At 44.6% G+C, this 20,879-nt stretch overlaps 1 protein-coding gene across 2 annotated transcripts in view; it reads right to left on the bottom strand.

The window, feature by feature from the left end:
* Nucleotides 1-20,879, bottom strand: part of L1CAM (L1 cell adhesion molecule) — a 729,162-nt gene that overhangs the window by 602,983 nt on the left and 105,300 nt on the right. For both annotated transcript variants that reach the window (XM_085629771.1, XM_085629773.1), the window contains exon 2: nt 10,696-10,756. The gene's annotated coding sequence lies outside the window, so the exon portion shown is untranslated. The remainder of the gene's footprint in view (nt 1-10,695; nt 10,757-20,879) is intronic.

The raw sequence follows: 20,879 nt of genomic DNA, 5'->3' as shown, positions 1-20,879 counted from the left end.
AGACCCGGATTTTTTAATGATCCCACCAGAGAGACTGCAGCCCACCCACCTGCGGAGCGCCTGGATACCCCCACGGGTGATAAGCATACTAGAGAAATAAACCTGATATTATACACTGTGCCAATTATAATACAGACATACAGTGGAAGCAGAAATGAACAGCCCGATGAGCAGCTAACATGGATGCGCGACAAGCAGAGCGACCTCTGAGCTGGCTCTGGACGGCTGTTGAAGCTCGTCCCGGCGAGGTCAGGTCTGGAAGCCTCGGCAGCGCCGGCAGCTTGTTACAGTGCGATGTATCTAAGCATGATATCTTTGTAGTGCATCATTATAGAGATATATATACATTCCTACACAGTCTTCTCTTTGGGAGGGTCACATCCTGCATTGTTGTGAAGCCAAATATATATATATATATATATATTACCTACTGGCGGTCGCCAGTAGGTAGTTATAGTTAGGACCGAGTTTCCATAGGAAATCTCAAAATTCTATTTTGAATAACTTTGGCGCCGGTTGACGATTCCTCGCGAAATTTTCAAAACAAATGGGGCGCTCCGTCCAGCTCCTACCCTGAAAGTCTCGGTGTGATACGTCAAGCGGGGGCTGAGAAAAAGGGGGGGTCCCAAAACGCGTTTTCCCCATGCATTTTTCCATAGGACCTTTAGTCCGAGCTACAGCCCGAACGGCTGAACAGAATTACTTGAAATTTGGCAGAGAGGTAGTCCTCAGGTCAGAGATGTGCCTTTTGCAGGTCTGGTGTAAATCTGTTCAGTAGGTCCTGAGAAAATAGCATTTAAATCAATATATATATCTGTAAGCGCGCTCCGTGCGCTTACGGTAAGCTTACCGTACGCGTACGGTGCCGTGCACGAGCTCAATTCTGATTGGTGGTTACATGACTGTAAACATTCGAATCGGTCGAAATCAGAAAGTGTCGGCCGCCATTTTCTGTCTCTCGCACTGAAAAACAAAGGTGGATAACGTGAAAAGGGGGCAACGAAGAGAGTTGCAGACCCCCTAGCGTTTGTCAGGGGGTCCACGAAGGACCAAAAAGTACGAAAAATACATTTAATATTTTAAAAAAAAATCGCGGAGTGCGCGTACGGTAAGCTTACCGTACGCGCACGGCAAAAAAAAAAAAACGAAATAACAATCACATTTCTAAATAAATTGAAGGACCCGCAAGGGAGAAAAAAAAATTGTTACTGTGTAAAAAAAGGCGAGGCGCGCACGGTATGAACTGCGCAACGTGGGCGCTCGGTGCACGAAGCGCACCGAGTGCCCACAGCGCGCGCACGGTGCGCGAAGTGCACCGTGCGCGCAGGGTGTGCGCACGGTGAAAAACCAGAAAAAAAAATAAAAAATAAATACATAACTTAGCATTTAAAAAACCGTACAAATTCACTGAAAAAACCATAGGTTTCACACACGTTATAGTTAGGAATTAGCATTTAAAAAACCTTGCAAATTCACTTAAAAAACCATAGGTTTCACACATGTTATAGTTAGCTGTACATTTCACTCGTAAAAAACCAATGAAATTCCACGTTATAGTTAGATCAGGTAACTATAACTTGCGCGACCGCAATCCACAATGTGTCATTTCAGATGTCATCATTGATGTGAAGAGTGATGTCACTGACCATGTCATGAGTGATGTAATATGTGACGTCATCAGCAGTGCATTGCGAGAGCGCAAGTTATAGTTACCTGATCTAACTATAACGTGGAATTTCATTGTTTTTTTACGAGTGAAATGTACAGCTAACTATAACATGTGTGAAACCTATGGTTTTTTAAGTGAAAAAATATATATATATATATATATATGTATATATATATATATATATATATATATATATATATATATTACCTACTGGCGGTCGCCAGTAGGTAGTTATAGTTAGGACCACGTTTCCATAGGAAATCCGCAACATTCTATTTTGAATAACTTTGGCGCCGGTCGACGAATCCTCGCGAATTTTTCAAAATAGGTGGGGCGCTACGCTCCGCTCCTACCCTGAAAGTCTCGGGGGGATTCGTCAAGCGGGGGCTGAGATAAAAGGGGGGTCCCATGCATTTTTCCATAGGACCTTTAGACAGGGCTACAGCCCGAACGGCTGAACAGAATTACTAGAAATTTGGCAGAGAGGTAGTCCTCAGGTCAAGGAAGTGCCTTTTGTAGGTTTGGTGTAAATCTGTTCAGTAGATTCTGAGAAAATAGCCTTCAAATCAATATATATATCTGAGCCAGCTTACGGTGCGCTTACGGTACGCTTACCGTACGCGTACGGTGGCGTGCGCGAGCGCGATTCTGATTGGCTCTTAGATCTTAGTAAACATTCGAATCGGCCGAAACCAGGAAGCGGCGGCCGCCATTTTCTCTCTCGCACTGAGAGTCATGTTTAAAATATAAAGCACAAAAACATGTAAAGGGGCTGTTTAGACAGCTCCCACACACATAGCCATGTTGAGGGAGTCCCCAAAGGTCCCCCAAGGCCAAAAACGGAATTTTTATTTTTTCGCTAATTTCGCCGATTACGCTTACCGTACGCGTACGGTAAAAAAATTATAAAAAAAAAAAATTATCCACACTCTCCCCACCCCGTGTGCAATTGGTGCCCGAATGGCAACAATTGTGCATGGCTTATTAGAGATGACATAAACTGAAATATAAAAAAAAAAAATAATAAAAAAAAAAATTATCCACACTCTCTCCACCCCGTGTGCAAATGTTGCCCGAAGGGCACCAATTGTGCATGGCTTATAACATTTACGAAAAATGAAAATGTTACCTTTCGAAACGAAGTGCATCATATGTCCTCCATGTGCGCACGGTGCGCGAAGCGCATCGTGCGTACATGGCCCATCTAGCGTAACGTGGGCACCGTTACGCACCGCGTGCCCACCGTGCGTGCACGGCACTAACTGCGTAAAGTGGGCGCGCGGTGCGCAAAGCGCACCGCGTGCTCACTGTGCGCGCACAGTGCGCGAAGCGCACCGTGCGCGCACGGAACGAACTGCGTTAAGTGGGCGCGCACGCCACGAATGGCGTAAAGTAACTTAGCATTTAAAAAACCGTACAAATTCACTGAAAAAACCATAGGTTTCACACATGTTATAGTTAGGAATTAGCATTTAAAAAACCTTGCAAATTCACTGAAAAAACCATAGGTTTCACACATGTTATAGTTAGCAGATATTTTACTGATAAAAAACCAATGAAATTCCCCCGTTATAGTTAGTGCAGGCAACTATAACTCACGCGACCGCAATCTTCTGCTGATGACATATGTGTCTTTATGAAAAAAAAATATTTGTAATATATGTATAGCTAAAAATGTATGGAAGAAGACATGGGCAAATAAGTGTCTAAATACAGTATTAGCATCAGCAGAGGATTGCGGTCGCGTGAGTTATAGTTGCCTGCACTAACTATAACGGGGGAATTTCATTGGTTTTTTATCAGTAAAATTTCCGCTTACTATAACATGTGTGAAACCTATGGTTTTTTCAGTGAATATATATATATATATATATATATATGAGATGGTCATTGTTGGAGCACGGACAGGGTGATATGCTGGTGCGCAGTGCACGCCGCTTCCTGTTGCATTATTCTTTAGTCAATACAAGAAATGTGGAAGTGTGTTTCGTAAACTTCTGTTTATACTTATGTGACTTTATAATCCCTTCATGCCGTATTGTTCAACTATGACTCTTCTGAATCCCCTCATGTGCCTCTCGTAAAGGTTATCACATAACATATAAAGCACTTAGATACGTTTGGGTCTAGCTAGCGCTATATAAAACTAAATAATAATAATAGAACAACAAACATAAAATTGCAAAATACATTGTGCAAATAGACAAACACTTTGACGAGAATTTGTCAAGATTAAGATATTATTTTGAGCGGGACTTTCATGTAAGTTACATTTGTTTATAAAACACCAACAATACCAGTGGATATAACTTAATAGCACATATAAAAATATATATAAAAACACCAAACTGAAACTTTGCACATGCAAAACCAGACACACGTATGAATAAAATACCACCAGTGTTCCAATTCCAAGACCGATGATCTAGAGCCAAGTGTATCCTAGCACGTTCACAGGAAAATCAAAACTTAAAATTCATCCCACCATTTTTACAAACACTTAAATTATCAATACACATCATCCCACCTAAAATGCAATAAGTTTCTGTACAAAAATCCCCATCCATAAACAGCAAACCTGGCACAATAAAATGTACACACATTTCTACAGTGGACTCAGTCTAACTGAACTGGATACAAAGTTACTTCTCAAAGGTGCCGGGTGCGGTGTTGAGCTGTGGTTGTCATATTTCCTCTGGTGATTGTTGTTTTTATGTCCTAACCTGCTGCTAATAAGGGGCAGGCTCGCCCAGGCAGCACCGTGGGTGTGGAGAAGAAAAGAAAGCAAAGATCTACCTCCAGGGTTTGCTTGCTGCGGGGGTTACTTGTCGGGGCAGAGAGAGCCCACACTTGTCTTTTAAGCATGGGGGGTTCAGGGCAGCCGGCAGGAAGGACCCTGGCGGGGAGCGAGGGCCTTCAGACACTGAGCGCATGCGGATAAAAGTCGTAACCAAGGTGTTTGCAGCCGACAATTACAAGGAGGTTGGACTGGGAAATAGATCTTCTTAAAACAACATCCATTTATCAAATTCCTTGCCCCGTTAAAGATATAAGGTGATATAGGTATCCAATCAATCTATTGGTTAATTAAACAAGCATTTACAATGCAATGGTCTCGGCATTGGTAAAGGTAGAGCTATTGGCATTGCTCATGACATTATTTTTGTGTATGTTTTTGTTTTTAAAACATGTAGAGAAACGGCATTGTTGTTTACAATGTCAATAGCTTATTCAGTGTGTGTGTAGGTGGCTCTGTGTGTGGGTGCAAATGCAATAGGTCTCGCATTTGAGAGTGATTAAGCTATTGACATTGTAAATAACAATGCCATTTCTTTAAATGTTTTAAAAACAAAAACATAAACAAAAATAATGTCATGAGCAATGCCAATTTTTCAGCGATTTCTAAGCACTGTACAGAACATGTCACTATTACCAAACGTTATGCTACAGAGTGTATCCAGCTCTGAAAGAAGGAAGGTTGTCAGCCCTGCCGAGAATTAGACGTGTGCACTGCAGATGAAGTCGGTATCAGCAGCGCGTGTTTCTCGCTCGGCCATCCTGTGAATCTTGGCTGCAGTCCGACATGGTGAAGGGATAAATACCCATCCCTCCATCTTCCCACTAGTCTAGCGCCCTCCCTAGTCTGTACTTAGCACACACAACGCTCCGCAGGTTGGATTGTCCTGTATGGCGGGAGCGCCCACGCAGGCACACACTGAAGGACCTTTACATAGACGAACGGTATTGGTTAATGCGCCCTCAGTGGCCTGCATTCTGAACTGTCGAGGTCTGGGTTGCTCAAAGGGCCGAAGAACGCATTCTCCAGGCTAGCGGCTGCTTCTTGCCGCCAAAAGTGTTTTTTTAAAATTTTATTTGGACCGGAAAGTCATAACGTTTTGTGAAGTGGGCGTTCCTAGATGCGACTTGAGCGTGCTTTTGCGTTGTGTTCTAAAGTCGTCCATAAAAATGCATAGTAAATGGTACAGAGCACACACCCGTGGCTGCTTCTCTGAAACTGTATTATCCCCGCTCAGTTAAAGAGGGGCAGACACTGTGCTAAGCTTGGAGAAAGCATTTGTGTTATTTTGACATTCCGTCCTTTTTATGGCGCTGAGTTGTCAGCGGTCGATGCAAAGGCAGGCCGGTGTTGACTCTGTGTGAAGGATGTTTGCCTGCGGGGCTGGAGGTGGAGACCGAGTGGGCGCTGGGGGCTGAAGCCCCTTGCAAGGCCTGGTGCTGTGGAATAAGGCACTGTCTCACTGCGCGACGCCGTCTCTTGTGCTGCGCAAGTGTGTTACAATTGGGTGCAGTCTCGTGCCCCCCTCCGCCCCATTTGCCATGTGCATGGCTTGTTGCCGTTGGCAACTATCTGTGCAGCTTCTGATAAGGGGCTGCCTGCTTGCAGGGGGTATGTAATGAAAGGTTCGTGCGCCGTGGGAGTGTTCATTGGGAGGGTGGGAAGCAATCCCGTCACTACACTTTAATAAATAGTTCTCATCTCTTTTGGGGAGCGGTGGAGGGGCGCCGGAGGGGCCGGTTTCCGCAGCTTCAAAGGAAGATATCCATGTATTAAACACTTCCAGGTGTCTGCCTTCAGCCAGGCCGCCCTCTTAGTGACAGTGTCGCACCCTGCCGCCAGGTCTCGGTGCGGGACCGACGGCAAGCCAGTGATGGGTATACCAAGACCAGAGACCCAGGAGCTTTTGATGTAAGGCGAGCTTCCTTGCATCATGCGCTCTCTTTTCAATTGGCCCTCACTCACCGTTAGACTTAACGTGATGGGAACATACTTGAACTAGAATTATGAAAACTGTCACACGGTGTTCAGATATAGAAAGTATCTAAGTTAACCCCATGGTCTGCCATGTATTTTCTCTGTTGTGCGACGTATTAATAGAAGAAACCCACTTATGTAAAGCGCTCTGATACCTCCGGGTCAGCCAGCACTATATAAAACTCAATAAACAAACACTATCGGTGATTTCAATACAAATCGGACTCGATGTAAACACAGCACTATATAAAACTCAATAAACAAACACTATCGGTGATTTCAATACAAATCGGACTCGATGTAAACAAAAAACATGCAATACATGCTAGGAGCATTATTCTAACAAGGCAGAGCAAAAGGCACACCACCGCCTTTCTCCGAAGCAGAGCAGAAATGCCTCGGAGAAAGGCAGCGGCATTTTCGGATTCGGGGGCGTGTTTGTCTTTTCTCTCCTCCAGCCATTGGCTGGAGGAGAGAATGAGACTTCTTGCAAAAAACACGCCCCGATCCAAAAAGGACGGGGCCTAATCGGAGTGACTGACCTCTTCTCCAGTGGCTGGCCAGCATTCAAGAGGCCAGCCAATGGAGAACAGGGGAGAAGAGGAGCGGGTTCAAGCCCCTCTTCTCCAAGTCATTAAATCTCACGAGCGAGACTGCGCAAGCGCAGCCTTCGATAGCCGAGACCTAAAAACGTATCCCCCTCTGTTTGGAAGGATATGTTCTCTACTGCTGCTACCGAGCTATAATCATTCTAATAATAGTCAGTCTGGTGCTCATACAAAAGAGTGACTCTCAGTCCAGGAGAATTAACATCTTCATTAAAAGATTAACCATCACGTTTACATTAGAGTTGGAAAGACAATCTCTCCACCACCTGGGATGAGTCCACCCCAGGCTCACTCAAACATGAGTCAGCCGCATCGTTTCCATTCCTAGCACTGCAGACTTTGAAGCGATTTAAAGAACCCTCCCTCTTCTTCCAATGCATGTTTCTTTGTTCGACAACAAACATCTTCATCGACAAGTGACATAAACATTGCATGTGAAGCTCTTCTGAAGAACAAACCAATTCAATGTCATCTCAGGGCTCTGATGAACTTACTCAAGTATTCAATCTTAGGTTCTCTTGTTTATGATGTAAGAAGCTTTCCTGGTACCAGACTCTTATGTTTCATAGTTTCCTCTTATTTCCACCGTGTTTATCTACTCATAACTTCCCAGTGACATTGTCATGACCTTGTTTTTATTTTCTTCTCCTTAAATGTCTTGGTTCCTCCAGCAGTCTCAGTGTCCAATCACTTTTTCGATCCTTCTAAACACAAGACATTATTCTGTGTTCTTTAGCAAGAGAGACACTTTTCAGTGACCTCGATTTAGCAGAACTTTCTGGCTTCGTTTCCTCTCTTACCTAAATGCTGATATTGGTAAAAATCTTAAATTAATCCTTGTTCAATTCAATCTATAAGTATCATCTCCTTGGGTTCCCTAATCCCACTAAAGAGGGGGAAAGGGAGAAAGTATTCTCTTTACTTCACTGCGTCCCCTAAGAAACCTCTTAGAGACACCTCTGAAGAAGATGGTGTGAGACGCTTGTCGCGCCGCACCGAAGGCCGAACATTCACTCAAAAGAAGTCGAATGTCGTAAGATTCTGAAAGGCTCGAATAATTCACAAAAGGTCTTTAAAATGCTTTGTGAGATTTTCAGAATCCAAGTTATTGTCACTTCTCAGTATATTTGTAACTGTCTTTTTGAATACTTTCCAAATCAATCCAGACACATAAGAGAACTGATCACACCCTCCTGAAAACCCTTCAGAAGGATCCGTCTGTGACTTGCCTCCCAGCTGTTTGCTCGTCCTGGGAGGTTCCGCCACCTCTGGCTGCTGCTTGTCCAGTCTCCCCGGGTAAAATTATAGAATGAGTTTGGAGTGTGCGTCCATCTGGCTCACCAGGTGTCGGCTGTCCATCGCATCTTCTCTGGAGTCTCCCGGGGATGGGGGACACACGTCTGAAGCCCACACGGACCCTGGACTGACTTATGCTTCCCTGGGCTACATATGCTTTGGTCAATTTCCACCCAAGAGTGTTCTTGGGCCCTGGGTTTGCAATTAGTAATCTCTGCATTTGGTATACCATGAGTATACCTTGAGTATACCTTGAGTATACCATGAGTATACCATGAGTATACCTTGAGTATACCATGAGTATACCATGAGTATACCATGAGTATACCTTGAATATACCATGAGTATACCTTGAGTATACCATGAGTATACCTTGAGTATACCATGAGAATACCATGAGTATACCTTGAGTATACCATGAGTATACCATGAGTATACCTTGAGTATACCATGAGTATACTTTGAGTATACTTTGAGTATACCATGAGTATACCTTGAGTATACCATGAATATACCATGAGTATACCTTGAGTATACCATGAGTATACCTTGAGTATACCATGAGAATACCATGAGTATACCTTGAGTATACCATGAGTATACCTTGAGTATACCATGAGTACACCATGAGTCTGGATGTTTGTGATGGTCTGAATGAAATTGGAAAATGTTTGGTCATGTGAAATGTTCATGAACATCACGTGACTCTGACACCTCTGTGTGAGGTGTGGGTCCAAGGATAGAAGTCTGGGACGACGCCTGCTCAATGCGTTTTGCAATATAAAGCAGGAAGCATTGCTTGAGTAGCACACGCTACCGCAACACGCATCCAATTCAGAAGTTCAAAGAGGATATTTCTGCATGAACCAGACTCCTACGGCTGAACTTTATGTGCAAATGCATAAATGGAACAACACAGAAATGACACAAAATAAACTACGTTCAATAAAAGAAATATATGTACGACCACACTTGCATAATAACTATTTCCCCCATGTATAAACTAAGCTCCAGTGATTTAAGTACGGGATGGTTAAGGCTGCCCACTGCAACCTTTTAGAACTGCCGCGTAGCACCTGCCTGTCCTCTCAAAGTAAGGATGTCTTTACCTGTTGCTGACTCTCCTTGCTGTTTGTGTTTATTTTCAATCAGTCTTTGTTAACCTGCTGTTGGCTCAAGAGTTAAAAGCATTGTTGCTTGTCAATTGTATCACGTTATGTTGTAAGGACCCTCTTGTGATGCCATCCGCTCTCAGGGCACATGTGTTATCAATTGCATTAACTCTGTGGCTTTGGGGAATCCCACCACTGTTCATCTACTTTTACTTAAAATAAACAGTTTTTAAATCAGAGTAATACAATATTTTAGACATGATCGCCCACTATGTGACCGGAGTAAGAGATTAAAAATCATATCCTCTTATTCAGCAATAAAGTTATACATTTATAGCAAAATCTCACAATCCAGCTAAAGAATAACCAGGTTTGGTCTGAATCCCTTTGTTAGCTAGTAGAACGTGTCATTTAGGATGGGGTTCCACTACCTACAAACTGAGTATGGAGTGAGATGTTGAGGGTTGGATACCGCTAACCAACCAGTCGAGTAAGAGACTGAGGACAAGTCACACAGTCATTGAGCGGAGTGAGTGATCTATCATCAAACTGCATTGATTATCAGTGGATGAGAGAATTAGAATTGATCTCTTAGACCATAAATCAGGGAGGTCTGGACTGGATCATACTGACACCTGAGGGGTGAAAGAGTTGATGTTGAATCCCTCAGTCCACCAATGGAGAAACATGACTCAGAGTGGATCCCCCCAGCCACCAATGGAGAAACATGACTCAGAGTGGATCCCCCCAGCCACCAATGGTGAAACATGACTCAGAGTGGATCCCCCAGCCACCAATGGAGAAGCATGACTCAGAGTGGATCCTCCCAGCCACCAATGGAGAAACATGACTCAGAGTGGATCCCCCAGCCACCAATGGAGAAACATGACTCAGAGTGGATCCCCCCAGCCACCAATGGAGAAACATGACTCAGAGTGGATCCCCCAGCCACCAATGGAGAAACATGACTCAGAGTGGATCCCCCCAGCCACCAATGGAGAAACATGACTCAGAGTGGATCCCCCCAGCCACCAATGGAGCATGAGATTCATGACTGATCTCTCAGTCCTTTCATGGAGATGTGGATTCAGGACTGGATTCATTCCAATATCCACAAAAAAACATAGCTCTCTGGGAGCAGACCGCCGGCCAATCAATGAAGTACAAGATTTAGGTCTTCACTTCTCAAAAAGATACATTCTGTAAGACACATAAGATTAATTTTTGGGAACTCACCAAGCGTGGAAGATGTAAACGTTGTGCGATGACACATCAAGCGGTGAACTCTGTGGGTCTGCTGCATTGTTTATAGGAAGGGAGAAAAGAAAAGAGAAATGGTAAAGTTACCTACAGAAATAAATAAAATATCAGCAAAATGAAACACGTACAGCGCCCGTTCCCCTTTAAAAGGCGCAAAGAGTGAAATGTGCGTCTGCAGTGACATACGTTAAAAACCATCTTGACGTACACTCGCTTTGTGTGGACTCTTGTTGTCTCCTGCCCTTGAGAGTATCAGCGCTTGACTTCAGTCTTTGGAGGCTTCCTACAGTATCTCCTTCATTCCTAGGTACCCAGGCTCTCTCTTTCTCAGACTGGCCCAACAAACACACCGCCCTCTAGCCCTCTGCACTGCAGGGTGCTGGGGGCAGATTCGAGGGTGCTTCCAGCCAGGTGGTTCTTTTCCTAAACCCAGACTGCTTGCCTTTGGCTGCCTGGCGAGGGGTGCGATGGTTGTCCCACGTAGAGGATAGAGCGGCCCCGACAGGCTAGAGGTGAATGCTCGTCTGTTTGGGACAATGTATCTCCTATCACAAGGAAAGTCAAAAGCTGTTGTATTTTGTGGCCATTTTGGGTTCTCCCTGCATGACTGTCTGCTCTTACAGATATGTGATGGCCAAAACTGAAGGAGTGTGGTAGGATAGCTACCACTAGTACAGCAGGTGCAGTGGCTCCGGGAAGCAGGGATGAGAACGATCCACTGCAGACCAATGAAGTCTTTTACTACGCACCTAGTGTGAAGATATTCTATTTTCTTTGCTTGCATCATGGCCAGCAACATTCTAACTCTACCCCCACTGGAGTGCTGGACTCTCCCAGGAGTAATCCATCTTTCTGCAGGCCAGGGCCGTATTGGGCATCACCTTAGAACTCCCCTGCTTCACCTCTGCTCTTATTCAACCACTGGGCGTAAATTGTCTCCATTACAAATTAAACTCCTCTCTCAAAGTCTCCCTTGATGTTCTTACACATCTTTCGAGGAGGGCTGCAAATAACCTAAACTAACACTTCTAGATTTTAATACAAGTCTCAGCCTCAAAATATGCTGTTCAAAAAGCTAGAAAAGCTGGTCACTTCCCAAAAACCCTCTCTCCCTAAAGTATCTCAAATAAAAATAAAACTGTTACTCATTTTATAACTTCAGCCTGTCTAAACTCCAAAATTTCTCTGCAAAACAGAACCAAAAACTACTGAAATATTCAAATCACAAAATAAAAACGTCTCTCCTCTTGTACCGGACAAATACAGACACAATAAAATTGGTTCCTTTCCTACAACAGAGAGGAACATTTCATCTCACTTTAAAGTGGTGGGGTCAGGATCCAACTTTCCTACCTATCTCTACAGACCTCTGCATCTCAATAACAGTCTAATTTGGGCTCAAAATTGAATTAATTAACTCTAATTTCTAAAGAAAGCCACCTTCTCACAGCTGTCTCTAACATTAAGGGCCACATGTACGACCCTTACATTTTGCAACTCGCAAATTGCGTCGCTTTGCGACTCTCAAAATGCAATTTACAACAGTGTCTCAGACACTGTTAGCGATTCCTGATGGGGTCGCAAATTGTCTGCCTAAATAATATTCATGAGGCGGGAGCTATTTTCAACCCAATAGAAATGGCTGCACTCAGAGGGATGGTGGCCTGCTGGGGTCAGCAGACCACCATGTCTGTGACTGCTTTTTTAATAAAGCAGTTTTTTTAAGTGCAGCCCGTTTTCCTTAAAAGAAAATGGGATGCATTCAAGAATGAAAAATGAAACGTTTCTGTTTCCTTTTTTAAAAGCAGACAGTGATCCCTGGGACCACTGCCTGCTCTTAAAGAATATGTTTGCAGCCACTCACAAGGGTGAAGGAGTCCCCTGGGGCACCCTTCCTGTTTGTGGGTGGTTTACCACCTTCTAGAAGTAGTTGGTAAACTGTGTGTATTTTGTGGCCGCAAATGCGGTCGCAAAACAATGGTACATCCCATTATGACTCGCTATTACGAAGGGACGCCCCTTCCTAATGCCGAGAGTTGCAAACGCTATTTTACGAATCACCGACTCGCAAAAAAGCGTTTGTACATGCCAGGTCGCAAATGAGTTGATTTCCTGTTTGAGTCTGCTAAAAACTGTCGTACATCTGGCCCTAAGTTCCTCGTGTACTTGGTTAACGCTGTTCCTCCTGTGGCTGCTAACGAACCAGTCCAAACTTTTTCCCAGACTGCCTGGCTCTGCAACCTCCTCTCTCAAAAGTAGTGTTGTACCACACTGCTTTAAGGCGGCACATGTCAAAGCACTACTAAAATAACAGCACCCTCAGCACTCAATGTTTGACAATCAATGTCATATCTATGACTTGTCCTTCATCATATAGATAATTGGGAAATGTGCTGTTTCACAATAAAAAACAGAACCAAGATATTGTCCATCTTAGCATTTTTAGATCTGGTCTGGAGACAAAGACCTATTATAAACCATACAGTACATAGAGTAGGCTCTGGGCCCGCCCATTGCTCATGTGTGGCTGGGTTCTGGCCTACTCGCCTCATTGCTTCTGCATGGGATGTATCCTTCCGCAGCTGAAATCAGACTTGTACTGCAGTGCTGATGACGGACTGTATTCTCTGCCTCTCTTCTCTATTGCTCTCCTACCCTCCTCTCTTTATTAAAAAATAGCCCCTGTGCTGTTTGCCCCCACCCCATCGTTCCGCTCTACGTGAAGATGACCACTGTATCGGCAGGCGGTCACCTTAAATTAGTTATTTCACTATTCCAAAATGGTGTGTGCGTGCTCATGAATGAACTATGGCCATATTTTAATTAATTTACCAATGCTTTTTTAAAATGCATTCAAAGATGGCTATCAAAGAAGCCATCTCTAAAGCACAGTCACATGTATTTACTGATGCTCACCGGGGTTGTGCCAGCATGCACTCCTATTGGCTTTGCCAGTGCTTGTTCAAGCACCCAATGACACCCAAGCCTATTTTAAATTAGATTCCTATGTTAGGAACAAGCTGGCTCTGATTAAATACTTTAAAATTAATTCTTTACAGACAGTTTTTTTTTTTTAAATCAGTTGCAAATTAAACCTTAACAACTGCCCAATTTGGCTTGAAAGCATCAAGACTGCTGGCGTCAAGCCGAAACGTGTCACCAGTGGTACACCCTCGAAGTCCCTTCCGGATGAAAGCCTTCCCCTCAACAAACACGTGATAACAATGTCTTAAAAAGTTATATTTCAACTCCAACATCTCAAAAACATGGAATAGATACTCTCTGTAGAGACTTGGCATTGTCAGTAGAAGCGCCCATAGTTTCTGCCTCCATTGTGTGTTGGTCTCCCTTACGTGTCCCCCCACAAACACTCTCGCTCCTCTGTTGCAAGATTTATAATTAACACCAAAAAGCAAGTTATCACCCAGCTCTTGTCCACTTCACATGGCTACCTATGGATGCTATATGGAATATGAGAACTGCCTTTATCTATTACAAAACTCCCCAGCTGATTAGCCCTGGGTCCAAGGCTACCTATTTCTGGAGGCTCCTGAACCCTGGGACAAATGATGGTAGCCTTCGGTCTTATAATGAAATTCTTTGCACAGAACTTCTGGGACAACTCTTCGTCTATGAGTTAGAAGATCCCTCTGTTATTGTTTTCAACTTTCTTCTAAAAATACAGATGGAGACACATTTCAATGTGTCTGTGTAATGTCCTGTCCTTGTCTCTGCTGCTGTCACCTGTTATGAGCTTCCTCTGAGAGAAGGCATTTCTGTTCCAACACCTGAAGCGCCATCTATTACAGCCTACATTTTTGGCCCATGTTTCCTATGCATCTCCATTTTTTAAAAATATCGCAATTGATTACATCATCTTCTGCTCTTCCACTCGCCTCAAAAGAATTTCTGTCTCTACCTGTTGAACGAACTTACAGTGCTGATGAAAGCCCAGAGCAGATAGGCCAGACATGATGTCAGAGAATGTATGACGTTACAACGCATACATTCACAACGCGGTATTTTACATTGCGCTCGTTACAACGCAAGTCATTAAAACGACTTGCGCTGGAGGGCGCTGGACTTAGGAATAATAATATTTACTATTCCAACTCCAGTCTACGTAACAGTAGGGAAAGTGTTGGAATAGTAAATCATACTATTCCTTAGGTTAGAGCGCCATCCAGAGCTAGTCGTTGTAGCGACTTGCGTTGTAACGCCCGCCATGTAAACATACCGCGGTGTAACGACCGTGTTGTACAGCTCGTTTTCAGTTGTCAGAATGTCAGATGAGCTCATCCCCAAACACCTCTGCTACGGAGAACTTACTGAGGAAAAGCACTCCCATGGAGGGCAAGAGAAGTGGTTCGAGGACACGCTGCAGGCCTCCCCAAAGTCCCTTGAGATCAACACCGCCGCCTGGGAAACACTCGCACTGAACCGCGCAGCATGGCGCAGCCTCAGTCACAAAAGCTGCCATACCTCCGAGGCGAGGCGTACTGCCGAGGCTCAAAGAAAGCGCGGGCTGCGCAGGTCCAGCGCTGCCCACACATCACGGACAGTGTCATCACGTGTCGGCCCCGACGTGTGACAGGACAGGCGAACCGGGCGACTCAGTCCTCTTCGGATGCACAGAGCCCGGTCAAGCAATCAGTGAGCTGTTGACATCTTCATCGATAACGATAGACAAACATCATATTCTTATATACTGCTCATAACATGTCATTTAACTCTTGCTTCCTCTCTCTTGAACCAGCAACTACTCTTTGTTCGCTTGCATTTATATCCTTATCTCATACATTCATGGGAATCTTAAGTTTCCTAACTGCAGTTAAATATGTCTTCATCATTTTCCTCAGTTCTTGTTTTTTTCTGTACATTTGACTTGTGTCAATAGTGACTCCTCTATGCATATTAATGTTGTCAGGTTCATGATATCACGGGCTCCTGCAACTCAATGACGTGCAGGGATCTGAAATCCAGGTGTGTGGAGTTAGAGCTACAGAAAGAAAGAGAAGGTAATACAGGGCAGTGAGGGGCGGGGGCGGGGGGCAAAGAAACACCGTGCGCCCTGAAATCACCCGCAGTCCAGGGGCCGTATTACAGTATGGGCTCAGTTTACCTTTCAAGAGGTGCACCCAGCACTAACCAGGAAAATACGCAGCATTATAGGGAATACACTGTCCCCCGGGCAGCCACAAACAAGCGCTGCCCCCAGGGCAGCGCATTCAGGTGAAACATGGGGCAGCTGCTTTGAAGCCGCTCCATGTTTCACAGTACAGGCGGCCCCCTGCCTGCACTTTGAAGGGGGATTAGAGATCCCTTTGCAGGCGGGTGCAAAGAGTGACTGCAGCCGCCTGCAAGGGGATGTCTGGGGGGGTCCATGGAGCCCCCTTCCTCCACTCCAGAGGGCTGTTATCAGGGGGGGCACTTTCATCAAGCCTCCTGACAGCTTCATTGCCTCGGCGCCCGCGTCTGTAAAGTGGCGCAGGCGCAGAGCCAAAGAGATTCTCTCATTTTCTTGGGGCCACTCCCCCCCATGCAAATGAGGGAACACCCTCTGAAGATATCACTGGTGTTTTATGAGCGCCAGCGCTATCGGTATTACAGAAGGAGACGCACAAGCGTCTGCGGTCCCTTCTATAATACCAAAGTGCCCCGGGAGTGCTCAAAGCTGGCGCAAACGCCCATTGTGCCCCCAGGGCACTCCGGTAATAATATGGCCGCAGAAGCGCAGTAAAAGGATGCTTTCCAGTTCAGAATAAACTTTACAACACATTTCAGATCTTTTCAGAAGCATTGAAGCCACCACTGGAGTGATAAGACCTGCTTCTGTGTTAGAACATGTCCTAAAGCCAGGCTTCACTATGCGCCCTTGAGTAACACTGCGAGGGGGTTATTCATAAAGGCTTGGTAGGGGCGCCCGCGCTCTGCAAGACACTGCAGCAATTTACTTACCATTATACTCGGATATGGGAGCTGAGCAAAACCATGCAACACTTTGCACAAACCTCCCCTGGAGTCTGAGCTTCAGGCTTTTACTGGAGGTGCAGGAAACTCCTACCACCCACTCTAAGCCACTCACATGACCTCCTGCCGGTGCCTGGTAATCCGGATGTCCTGCACACTAAACAACACGCCAGGGCTCCCGCTCCCCAAAGGAGGGGGGGCATGTAGAAGATCCATGCTTCAGGGGGGCCTTGGAGAAGAACGAACACTATTGATCCACAATAGAAGGAGTCAGGCCCACTCAACACAGAAGGGACCCTCCATCCAGTAGCCGCTATAAATAAACATTAGCCCCGCATTAGTGATGCTGAGGCCATATGCAATAGCTGCCCATGCAAGGCGGGACGCTTGAAGAGGCCGTGACTGCCTCATTGCAGCCATAGCAGCCGCTCGATGTGGGCGGAAGGCGCAGCTCCACTCTAGGGACCTTGACTCAAGCCATTGAAGATTCTGTGAATGTGACGTGTGCGGACAAGGCCCTTCTAGTGGCAGCTTTGGCAGCCATGTTTCCTCCTCAGCCAGAGCTGAGCTCAGAGTGGGACCCTGCAGTGACTGCTACAAGATGGCCGCCAGGGGAGAGTGGATCCTAAAAAAACAAGATTTCAACATAGAGGACCACGGTGGAGCCGGGAGCCTAACAAAAAACAAGATTTCACCAAAGAGGACCATGGTGGGGATCAGAACCTAAAAATACAAGATTTCACAGAAGAGGACCCTTGTTAAACCATAAGCCTAAAAATACAAGATTTCACAGAAGAGGACCCTTGTTAAACCAGAAGCCTAAAAATACAAGATTTCACAGAAGAGGACCATTGTTAAACCCGAAGCCTAAAAATACAAGATTTCACCGAAGAGAACCCTTGTTAAGCTTGAAGCCTAAAAATACAAGATTACACAGAAAAGGACCAAGGTGGAGAATGGAGCCTAAAAATACAAGATTACACAGAAAAGGACCAAGGTGGAGAATGGAGCCTAAAATACAAGATTACACCAAAGAGGACCACAGTGGAGCCAGGAGCCTAAAAATACAAGATTTAACCATAGAAGATCATACAGGAGACTGGAGCCTAAAAATACAAAATTTAACCATAGAGGACCATACAGGCGACTGGAGCCTAAAAATACAATAGTTCACAGAAGAGGGCCCTGCTCGATCCAGGAACCTAAAAATAAAATATTTCATCAGTCTACTAGCGACCACATGATCCACAGCTTTCAGGATTGTAAAAAGAGACTGGCTCCACTGGAGAGTGTCAGGAAAGAAAGCTCCAACCCTCTCTTATCTCCAATCCTAATAAATGTTGGTGCTACAAGCGAGGCCTTGCCCAAAGATCTGAGAACACCTCCCTGCTCTAATTGCTTCTAACGGACCACCTTTTATCACCAACAAACATATAATCGCCTCCCATCATTTGTTCAACCAACACCCTCCTCTTCCCGCTACAATAATAACACTAACACACAACACATACACTGCACACCGCCACACTTTTTAACTCTTGCAACAAACCAGTCTAAGACAAATACTCTTACCTCTACTTCATTCCCTCCTACATACAACATACACTCTACTCATAAACACATCGCCACCCCCTCTCACAAACAATGCTATACAACCAAATCCATTGCATGAAACAAATACACCAGCGCCCCTTTTCACTACTCCTCAAAAACAAAACATTTCACACACACCAGCACAACAAGATCTTCAAAGTGCAACACCTCATAATACTTACCATCTCAAAATACAAACATGCACCCACCTTTCAAACCACACAAAGGAACAAACTCCAATGCCAAGCTTTCTCTCTTCCACCACACCTAACACAGATACAGCCACGCAGCAACTCTCTTCTAACCGCCTCTCATCCATTGGACAATTTAGAAACTTACTACATGACCCACATGCTGCACCACCACCCCTGACTCATACACCTGCCACCGTAAACACACGCAAAAAATATAAGCAACATGCCACACCTCACAACTTAGCTTCCCCATGTCTACTGCACAACAATGTTACACCACGAAAACAACACAGCACACCAACTCACTCTCAAACACCATCTCCACCACATTCACACGCAGACCCATCAAAATGCCTTCTTAGCCTGCTGGATGAGGAACATGATACAGAACAGCTACACAATTGCTATCTTAATACAGCTAATGCCAGCACAAAAAACACACCTGCTACAAACCCACACAATACTGTTCACTCTTCTACAAAACAAAGTCCCACTATCACCAAAGGCCATTCTCTAAACTGTCTACTAATAAATGCTCGATCCCTCTCTAAAAACAACATCACATCTACGACCTTCTCACTGATGCAAAACCAGGCACACTATTCATAACCGAATCATGGTTGGGAGAGGATATTGCTCCAGTTCTGCATGAAGCCATTCCTCTAGGCTATTAAACGATCACCCAAAATCGTATAGGCAAAAAAGGAGGTGGTCTAGCTTTTGTGTTCAGGCAAACATTACATATCACTAAAGTTGACGACATCTTCATAAAGAATTGTGAGGCTCTTCTAACAAGATGCAATCCTACACCGTCTTCATCCTGTAACTTCCTGCTCCTTTACAGACGTCCACCTAGCAAGGAAACATTCCCAGACGGACTTCTAGACACAGTTTCAAACCTGATAACAATACACTCCAACCTATGCGTCCTGGGTGACCTCAACATTTGGTTTGACAAACCCAATATGACCCATCCAAAAACAATAATCACTGGCCTAGACGCACTGACCCTGCATCACATTGTCCACAAACTCACACACATCGCTGGACATATCCTAGATGTCATTTTTGCTAATACTGAACTAGTTACCTTTCAAACTATAACTCCTGTCACATGGTCAGCCACCACTTGCTTGCTTTCCAACGTAAAACAACACTAAGTGACTCACCTAAAACTACCTTACATGCATCCACCTATCGGCCGTGGAACAAACTCAATTTGGAACACTTAGAAACACAACTAACATCCAGTACAAATCTGGAAACAATAAATTCTGTTCAAAATCTATATGAGTGGCTGCAGGAAGCTTTTGACATCCTGATACCACTCAAAACCACACAATGGAACAAAAGAAAAAAAGAATCTTGGAAAAATATAGAGATAAAAGACATAACACAACAAATTATAAAGCTCAAAACAAACGCCAAACAAGACAAACTTCACCTACAGAAAAGTAACAGATTATACAAGTCAGCTATCAAAAAAGCTAAGAAAATGTACTATTCAGACAGAATTCTAAATGCTAAATGTGCAAATATAGAATACTATAAAATACTCAATTAATTTCGCAAACCAAATTGCCTAGAAGCAACTCATCCTGTTACTCAAGATTTCACAGACCAACTGGCAAATCATTACACGGACAAAGCAGACACATTGGACTCGTACTTAAAACAGAAACAAAGCACCAGCCCTAACCCTTGTACAAAACAACAAGCCAAGAATACTCTATCCCAGCCTCTCAGTTCCTTTCAACACTTCTCACACGATGAATGTTGGCACATGTTCAACGCAAGCAGGCCTGACGGCACCCCATCTGACCCCTGGCCACCACAAACTTTCAAGACAATTCTTTTAACAACCTCTCCTGCCACTCCAGTAAGAAGAATCATCAACGATTCCTTAACTATCGGAATATTTCCAGAAGAACTCAAAAAGTCACACATACGCCCTTTACTGAAGAAAACAAACTTGGACCCGCTGAACCCCGACAACTACAGACCCATTACAAATGGACCTTTCCTGGGCAAACTGATAGAAAAAGCACCGTTCGCCCATATGGAGCAATTTATTTAAGAGAATGACATACTTTCAGATTTCTGAACGGGATTCCGTCCGGGAAGAGGCACTGAATCTGCCCTCCTTGCGATCTGGGATGACCTGAAGAATACAGTAGACCTCAACGGGGTTGCTGCGCTACTCCTCTTGGACCTCTCGGCTGCCTTTGACACAGTTGACCATGACACTCTGATGCAAAGACTCCACAAAGCCAGTATAGAGTGGACTGCTCTAGACTGGATCGCGTCCTACCTTCGAAACAGAACTAATGTCATCCATACCCCACCTTTGTCGTCCAAACCGTACTTCACAAAAGCAGGGGTCCCTCAAGGTTCTATCATCTT

This window comes from Triturus cristatus, chromosome 10 (assembly GCF_964204655.1).
Source record: "Triturus cristatus chromosome 10, aTriCri1.1, whole genome shotgun sequence".
Taxonomy (NCBI): domain Eukaryota; kingdom Metazoa; phylum Chordata; class Amphibia; order Caudata; family Salamandridae; genus Triturus; species Triturus cristatus.
The sequence above is the reverse complement of the archived record's forward strand: the minus strand, read 5'-3'. Positions and strand labels throughout refer to the sequence as shown.